We start from the raw sequence: 8963 nt of genomic DNA on the forward strand, positions 1-8963 counted from the left end.
AATGCTGAAGGTGGGGCCTGATGGGAGGGGTTTGGATCATGTGGGCAGAGCCCTCATGAATGGCTTGGGCCACCCCCTCGGTGATAAGTGAGCTCTTATTCTAAGTTCATATGAGATCGAGGTGTTTTAAAATATGTGGCACTTTCCCACTCACTCTCTCACTTTTGCACCTGCCCATATGATGGACCTGGTCCCCCTTTGCCTTCTACCACGATTATAAGCATCCTAAGCTCATCCACCAGAAGCTGAGCAGCTGCTAGTGCCATGCTTCCTGTATGGCTTGCAGAATCATGTGCCAATTAAGCCTCTTTTCATATAAATTACCCAGTTTGAGATACTTCTTTATAGCAATGCAAAAATGGCCTAATATAATCAAGTATATTTTCTGACTACAGTAGAATAAAAGTAGAAATAAACAACAAAAGGAACTTTGGAAACAATATAAACACATGGAAATTAAACAATATACTCCAGAATGACCACTGAGTCAATGAAAACATTAAGATGAAAATTTAAAAATTATTTGAAACAAATAAAAATAGAAACGCAGCATACCAAAATGCATGGAATACAGTACAAGTAGTACTAAGAGGAAAGTTTGTAGCAGTAAGTGCCTCCATCAAAAAAGCAATAAAAATTCAAATAAATGCCTTAACAATGGATGTTAAATAACTAAAAAGCAAAGATTCAGAGCCAAAATGGTGACTAGACACAGCCAGAAAGAATATCTCCCACTGAGAGAACAGGGTATTGGGAAGACTGACATATTCTAAACAGATCTTTGTAGGGAAGGCATTGAGAGTGGATGGAGAGAGGACACAGACCCTAGGCTGGAGCGAGGAGGAAGCTGGAAACCCTGCACCCAGCTGCCAAGCACTGAGACTCATTCCTGGTCCCCAGCAGCTCCGGGGGGAAGGGGTGAGTTAAGCAGGTAAGAAGTGGCCCACTAATGTCACAGTCCTCCAGAATCCTAGTTACAGGAAACACCTCACCCCTCATGGACACTTGAGCCGGCAAGCAGAGCTGCTTGAAGAGGGAGTACTTCAATCAGAAAGAAAAGCACATTAACGAACAATAAGAAATCATCTGAAGGTACAAACTCAATGGTAACAGCAAGCACACAGAAAAGTACAGAATATTATAACATTGTAAGAGTAGTGTGTAAATTACTCTTATCTTAAATAGAAGACAAAACAATGAACCAATAAAAAATAACTATAACTTTTCAAGATACGACAATACAAAAAGACAAGACAAAACAACAAAAAGCTTAAAGGCAGGGTGAAGAAGAGTTGTGATTGATTTTCTTTTTCCTTGTCTGTTTAGGCAATCAGTGTTAAGTTGTCATCAGTTTAAAATAATAAGTTATAAGATGTTATTCACAAGCCTCATGGTAACCTCAAATCAAAATGCCCGTAGTAGAAAAAAATTTAAAAGTAACAAATTAAAACATACCACAAAAGGAAATAGCTTTTACAAAAAGGAAGACAGGAAGGAAGGAAAGAAGGAAGAAAAGACAATAGAACAACAAGAAAACAACAAAATGACAGGAATCAGTCCTTACTTATCAATAACATTGAATGTAAATGGACTAAATTCTCCCATCAAAAGACATATAGTGGCTAAATGGATAAAGAAACAAGACCCAGTGATCTGTTGCCTAAAAGAAACACTCTTCACACATGTAGATACATATAGACTAACAATAAAAGGATGAAAAAATATATTCCATTCCTAGGGAAGCCATAAAACAGCAGGAGTAGCTATATTTATAGCAAACAAAATAGACTTTGAGACAAAAACTATAAGAAGAGACAAAGAAGGTCATTATGCAGTAATAAAGGTGCCAATTCTGAAAGAGAATGTAACAATTGTAAATATATATGCACTCAATGCTGGAGCACTGAGATATGTAAAGCAAATATTATTAGAGCTAAGGATACATATAGACATCAATACAATAATAGCTGTAGGCTTCAACACCTTCCTTTCACCATTGGACACATTATCCAGACAGGAAATCAACAAAGAAACACTGAACTTAACCTGCACTATAGAACAAATAAACCCGATAAATATTTACAGAGTATTTTATCCAATGGTTGCAGAATACACATTCTTTCCTTCAGCACATGGATTATTCTCAATGATAGGCCCTATGTTAGGTCACAAAACAAGTCTGAAAACATTCAAAAAAATTGAAATAATATCAAGCATCTTCTCTGACCACAATAAAATTTACAAATCAATAACAAGAGGAATATTGGATGCTACACAAACATAGAATTTAAGCAATATGCTCCTAAATGAACAGTAAGCAAAGGAAAAAATTAAGAGGAAAATATAAAAATAACTTGAAACAAATGAAAAATGAACTACAACATATCAAAATTTATACAGTACAGCAAAAGCAGTAATGAAAAGGAAATTTATAAAGTGCCTACATCTAAAAATAAGAAGAACTTCAAATAACCTAATGATGCATCTAAAAGAATAGAAAAGCAAGAGCAAACCAAATCCCAGGTTAGTAGAAGTAAAGAAATGTTTAAGATCAGAGCACAAATAAATAAAATTGAAATGAAGAAAACAATAAAAAATCAATGTAATGAAAAGTTAGTTTATCTAAAAGGTAAATAAAATTGATAAACCTTTAGCCAGACTAAGAAAAAAAGAGAGATGATCCAAATAAATAAAATCAGAGAAGAAAAAGGAGACATTACAATGGATGCCCCAGGAATTCAAAGGATCATTAGTGGCTGCTATGAGAAACTAACTGATAATAAATTGGAAAACATAGAGGAAATGAATACATTCCTAGGCACATACAAACCCACCAAGACTGAACTATGAAGAAATCCATAACCTGATCAGACCAAAAACAACTAAGAATAATCAAAGCCATAATAAAAATCCAGTAAAGAAAAGCTTCAGATGTGTTTGGGCATGGTGGATTATGCCTATAATCTTTGTACTTTGGGAGACCAAGGTGGACAGATCATTTGAGCCCAGGAATTCTAGACCAGTGCGGGCAACATGTCAAAACATGTTTCTACTAAAAATACAAAAACTTAGTCAGGTGTGGTGACACACACCTGCAGTCCCAGCTACTTAAGAGGCTGAGGTGGAAGGATTACCTGAGCTTGGGAAATTGAGGCTACAGTGACTAAGATCATGCCACTACACTCTAGCATGGGCAATGGTAATAAGATGATCTAAAAAAGAAAGAAAGAAAGAAAAAATTAAAGAAAAGGCTGGGACATAATGGCTTTACTTTTGAATTCTATCAAAGATTTAAAAAACTAATACCAATCCTACTCAAACTGCTCCTAAAAATAAAGGAGGAGAGAATACTTCCAAATTCATTTTATAAGGCCGGTATTACCCTGATACCAAAATCAGATAAACACAAAACAACAAAAGAAAACTATGGGCCAATATCTCTGATCAGTATCAATGCAAAAATTTTCCACGGAATACGAGCAAACTGAATTCAATAACACATTTAAAAAGTTATTCATCATGACCAAGTAAGATTAATCACAGGACACAGGATGGTTTAACATACACAGATCAATCAATGTGATAGACCATATCAACAGAATGAAGGATAAAACCATATGATCATTTTAATTGATGCTAAAATATCACTTGATAAAATTCAACTTTCCTTCATGATAAAAAAACAAACAAACAAAAAACCTAAGATTAGAAGGAGCTTACCTCAATACTATAAAAGCCATAAACAAGAGACGCACAGCTAGTATCATATTGAATGAGGAAAATCTGAAAACATTTCCTCTAAGATCTGGAACACGACAAAGCTGTCAACTTTTACCACTGTTATTCAACATGTAGTACTGGACGTCCTATCTAAAGCCATCTCAAAAAAGAAAGAAAGAAAAAGCATCCTAATTGGAAAGGAAGAAGTCAAATTATTCTTGTTTATAGATAATATGATCTTCTATTTGGAAAAACCTAAAGACTCCACCAAAAGCTGTTAGGCTAATAAACAAATTAAGTAAATTTGCAGAATACAAAATCAACGTACAAAAATCAGCAGCATTTCTATATGCCAACAGTGGAAAACGTGAAAAAGAAATGAAAAAAGTAATCCTATTTATAATAACTACAAACAAAATCAGATACATAGGAATAAACTTAATCAAAGAAGCAAAAGATCTCTACTATGAACACTAGAAAGCATTGATGTAAGAAATTGAAAAGGATACCAAAAAAAAATGGAATTGTAAAAAAATTGGATTGTAAAAATCCAATACTGCTAAAATGTCCACACTACCCAAAGCAATCTACAGATTCAATGCAATTCCTATAAAAATGCCGATGACATTTTTTTACATAAATAGAAAAAAAATCCAAAAATTTTTATAGAACCGCAAAAGACTCAGTATAGCCAAAGGCATCCAGAGCAGAAAGAACTAAACTGGAGAAATCAAGTTACCTGACTTCAAATTATACTATAGTGCTATGGTAACCAAAACAGCATGGTACTGATATCAAATCAGACACATAGACCAACGGGACAGAATAGAGAACTCGGAAACAAATGCATACATCTACTGTGTTGAACTTACTTTTAACAAAGGTGTCAAGAATACACGTTGGAGTAAAGACAGTTTCTTCAATAAATGGTGCTGGAAAAACTGAATATTCATATGCAGAAGAATGAAACTAGACTCCTAGAGCATATACAAAAATCAAATCAAAATTGATGAAAAACTTAGGATCTCAAACTATGAAACTATTACATGAAAACTGAAGAAACCCTTCAGGACATTGGTCTTGGCATAGACTTCTTGAGTAATACAAGCACAGACAAATAAAACAAAAATGGTCAAACAGGATCACATGAAATCAAAAAGATTCTGCATGGCAAAAGAAACAATCAACAATGTGAAGAGACAACCCACAGAATGAGAGAAATTTTTGCAAACTATCCATCTGACATGGGATTAATAACCAGAATATATAAGGAGCCCAAACAAATCTATAGGAAAAAAATATATAATAATCTGATTTTTAAATGGGCAAAAGATATGAATAGACATTACTCAAAAGAAGACATAAAATGGCAAACAAGTATATGAAAAGGTGCTTTACATCACTGCTCATCAGAGAAATGCAAATCAAAACTACAATGAGATATCATCTCACCCGAGTTAAAATGGCTTTTATCCAAAAGATAGGCAATAAGGAATGCTGATAAGGATGTGGAGAAAGGGGAACTCTTGTTTACTGCTGGAGGGAATGTAAATTAGTACAGCCACTATGAAGCACAGCCACTATGAAGCACAGTATAGATGTTTCTCAAAAAACTAGAAACAGAGCTACCATATGATCCAGCAATCCTACTGCTAGGTCTATTTCCCCAAAGAAAGGAAATCAGTATATCAAAGTAATACCTGTGTTTCTAGGTTTCTTGCAGCACTATTCATAATAGCTATGATTTGGAAGCAACCTAAGTGTCCATCAACAGACGAAAGGATAAAGAACATGTGGTAGGTATATACAATGGAGCACTCAGCCATAAAAATGAATGAGCTCTTGTCATTGGCAACATGGGTTAACCTAGAGGATGTTGTGCTAATTGAAAAAAGCCAGGCACAAAAAGACAAACTGCATGTTCTTACTTATTTTGTGGGAACTAAAATTAAAACAATTGAACTCAGGGAGAAAGAGAGTAGAATGATGACTACCACAGGCTGGGAAGGGTAGTAGGAAGTGGTGTAAAATGGGGACAGTTAATGAGTACAAAAATATAGTTAGATAGAATGAGTACGACCTAGCACTTGATAGCACTGCAGGGTGACAACAGTCAGCGATAATTTTTTGTACATTTCAGAATAACTGCAGAGCACAGTTGGATTGTTCATAACCAGAAAGAAATGGTGGCTGCTAGAGGTGACTGAGACCCCATCTACCCTGATGTGATTATTAAGCATTATATACCAGTGTTAAAATATCTCATGTACCCCATAAGTATATATACCTATTATATGCCCATAAAAATTTAAAATTTTTAAATTTTTTAAAAAGAAAAGGAGAAAAGTACAGCACGAGGACTATGAGATATATCCAGAAACTTGTTAGTGTGGACCTTACTTCGCTACCCATAGACTAGATTGACCTAAAATAAGCACTAAAATTAGCATTGGATGATGGTCTGTGTGACCTTTGACTGACTGGCTAACTAGCTGTGTAACCTTGGGAAATTTTTGGAATTCAGCTTTCTTATCTATATAAGGCAGGCATTATATTGGTTGATCAGAAAGGTCACTTCCCATTCAGAAAACAATTCAGAATCGGCTTCCAGCGAGAACTAGAATAACCATTGCAGGAAAGACCGTGAAGTAGCCAATAGGGCAAATCTCAGTGAAAAAGTCCAACTGCTGGAAATATAGACAATTTCAGGACAAAAACTTCTGTGCCACATGGCAAGTCTTTTACAAAAGTGACTCACTGAATTTCAGAAATATCTGAACTATTATGAGATTGTATTAGTCAGGACTCTCTAAAGGGATAGAACTAACAGGATATAAGTATATACGAAGGGGATTTATCAGGAGAACTGACTTACATCATCACAAGGTGAAGTACCACAAGAGGCAGTCTGCAAGCTAAGGAGCAGGGAAACCAGTTCAAATCCCAAATCCTCACAAGTAGGGAAGCTGACAGTGCAGCCTTCAGTCTGTGGCCAAAGGCCCAGGAACCCCTGGTAAATCACTAGTGTAAGTCCAAGAGTCCAAAAGCTAAAGAATTTGTAATCTGATGTTCGAGAGCAGGAAGCATCCAGCACAGTAGAAAGATGATGGTTGGAAGACTCAGCAAGTCTCTCTTTCCAACTTCTCCTGCCTGCTTTATTCTAGTCACACTGGCAGCTGAATAAATAGATGGTACCCACCCAGATTGAGGTTGGGTCTGCCTTGCCCAGTCCACTGACTCAAATGTTAATCTCCTTTGGCAACACCCTCACAGACAAACCCAGGAACAATACTTTGCATCCTTCGATCTAATCAAGTTGACACTCAATATTAACCATCACAGAGATGATGAATATCATAGTCATAGTTTTGAATACCTATGAAGTTTGTGTGCTTACCAGTTTTAAGAATTATCCCCCAAGTCCCAGGATAGCCTTCCCTTAGCCTTAGGTTACCATGATGATACAGCAGCTTGAGCCATAAGTTCTTCTCACAGCAATAACAAGATCTATCCAAGCATTAACTGTTTTCACACACACCACTATTTTCGCCTTGAGGTTTATATGTACACATTATATAGTCTGGATATTTGTCCCTCCAAATCTCAAGCTGAAAATTGATCCCCATTGTTGGATGGGGAGACTAAAGGGAAGTATTTGGGTCATGGGAGTGAATCCCTCATGAATGCCCTGGAGCCATCCCCATTGTAAGGAATGAGCTTTCACTCTGTGAGTTCCAGCAAGAGTTTCACCCTACCTTTCCAGAGAGCTGGTTGTTGAAAAGAGCCTAGCATCTCCCCCTGCTCTCTCTTGCCATGTGATCTCTGCAGAGTGTGGCTCCCCTTCTTCTTCTGCAATGGGTGGATGCAGCCTGAAGCCCTCACAACCAGTGGATGCTGGTGCCATGCTTCTTCTACAGTCTACAGAACCAAGTAAACTTTCTTTCTTTATAAATTACCCAGCCTCAGGTATTCCATTACACAATGCCAAGGGACTAAGATGACACATGAGATAGGGTCTATCAGCTCCAATCAACTAGATGGCTCAAGAGCAGCAGTATCAAGAAGAATGCTTCCCTGGATAAGTATTGTTTCTGATTGCCCAACATCCTTTCATTTTATCTCTCATGGCATGAGGTCCTGAAGTGGCTGCAATGGCAGAACCCTGCTCCCTTAACTTCAGAAAGTCCATCTTTTTCTCTTCTGGGAATTTGGATCTTGATTGAAAACATGCAGTTGCCTGAGGCAGTTAAAAGAAGTCTCCCAATTGAAGTGACCTGGAAGGAAATACACAAACTTTCTCTGGTTTTCCAGCTTTTCCTTGAGTCTGTGAGCTACTTTGTGCCTACGCTAAACAGGGTCAGTTTCACTTGCTTACCCACAAAGAATCCTGATGCCAAAATGCAAAAGGGCTAGTCTTGCCAATCAAATTTCTTGAAGGGAAATGTCAAGATTGTGTTGCATTTCCTAATCATTTGCTAAGGGGGAGAAAACAGTGACTCAGAACTAGAACAGAAACCATCTGGCTTAACAAATTTTCCTAATGAGAAAACAATTCCAAAGAGAAGGGACTGATTGGAAAACACACAATTAGTAATGACGGACCCAGATTCAAAACACCTGATGCTTAAGTCTAGCGCCTTTCTCCAAATATCAACATTTTTAATGGATAATCCCCAAAAATGAGTAACTATCTAGTAATTGGATGCAGAGTCTATTTCTAATATTTTTAAAAAGATATATATATATAACAGTGGTTACTTTGCTTTTCAATGTTTTAATACATTGACGCAGTTCAAAAATTTATTTTTTAAATGCAGTGTAGATCTTTCTCCCACACCTGCCCCACCTGTCCTGTCCCTTCCTATCCTAAGGTAACAACATTTATTCATTTCTTTTGTATGCTTCCAGGGTTTCATTATGCAAGCACAAACACATGTATTTCCTTATTTTTTTTTTCCAAGTCAGGGTTTCGCTCTGTTGCCCAGGCTAGAATGCAGTGGTGTGCACACTGCTCACAGCAACCCCAGCGTTCCAGGATCAAGTAATCCTGCCTCAGCCTCTTGAGTAGCTGGGATGACAGTCATCACTGGCTACTCTCACCTCGGCCTCCTAAAATGCTGGGATTACAGGCCTGAGCCACCATGCCCGATCTGTTTCCTCCTTTCTTACACCAAAAAGAGTATACCCTACATACTTTTATGCACCTTACTTTTTTAACAAGAACTTTTTTTTTTTTTTTTTTT

The sequence above is a fragment of the Cebus imitator genome, unplaced genomic scaffold, assembly GCF_001604975.1.
Source record: "Cebus imitator isolate Cc_AM_T3 unplaced genomic scaffold, Cebus_imitator-1.0 Scaffold345, whole genome shotgun sequence".
In the NCBI taxonomy this organism is placed as follows: Eukaryota; Metazoa; Chordata; class Mammalia; order Primates; family Cebidae; genus Cebus; species Cebus imitator.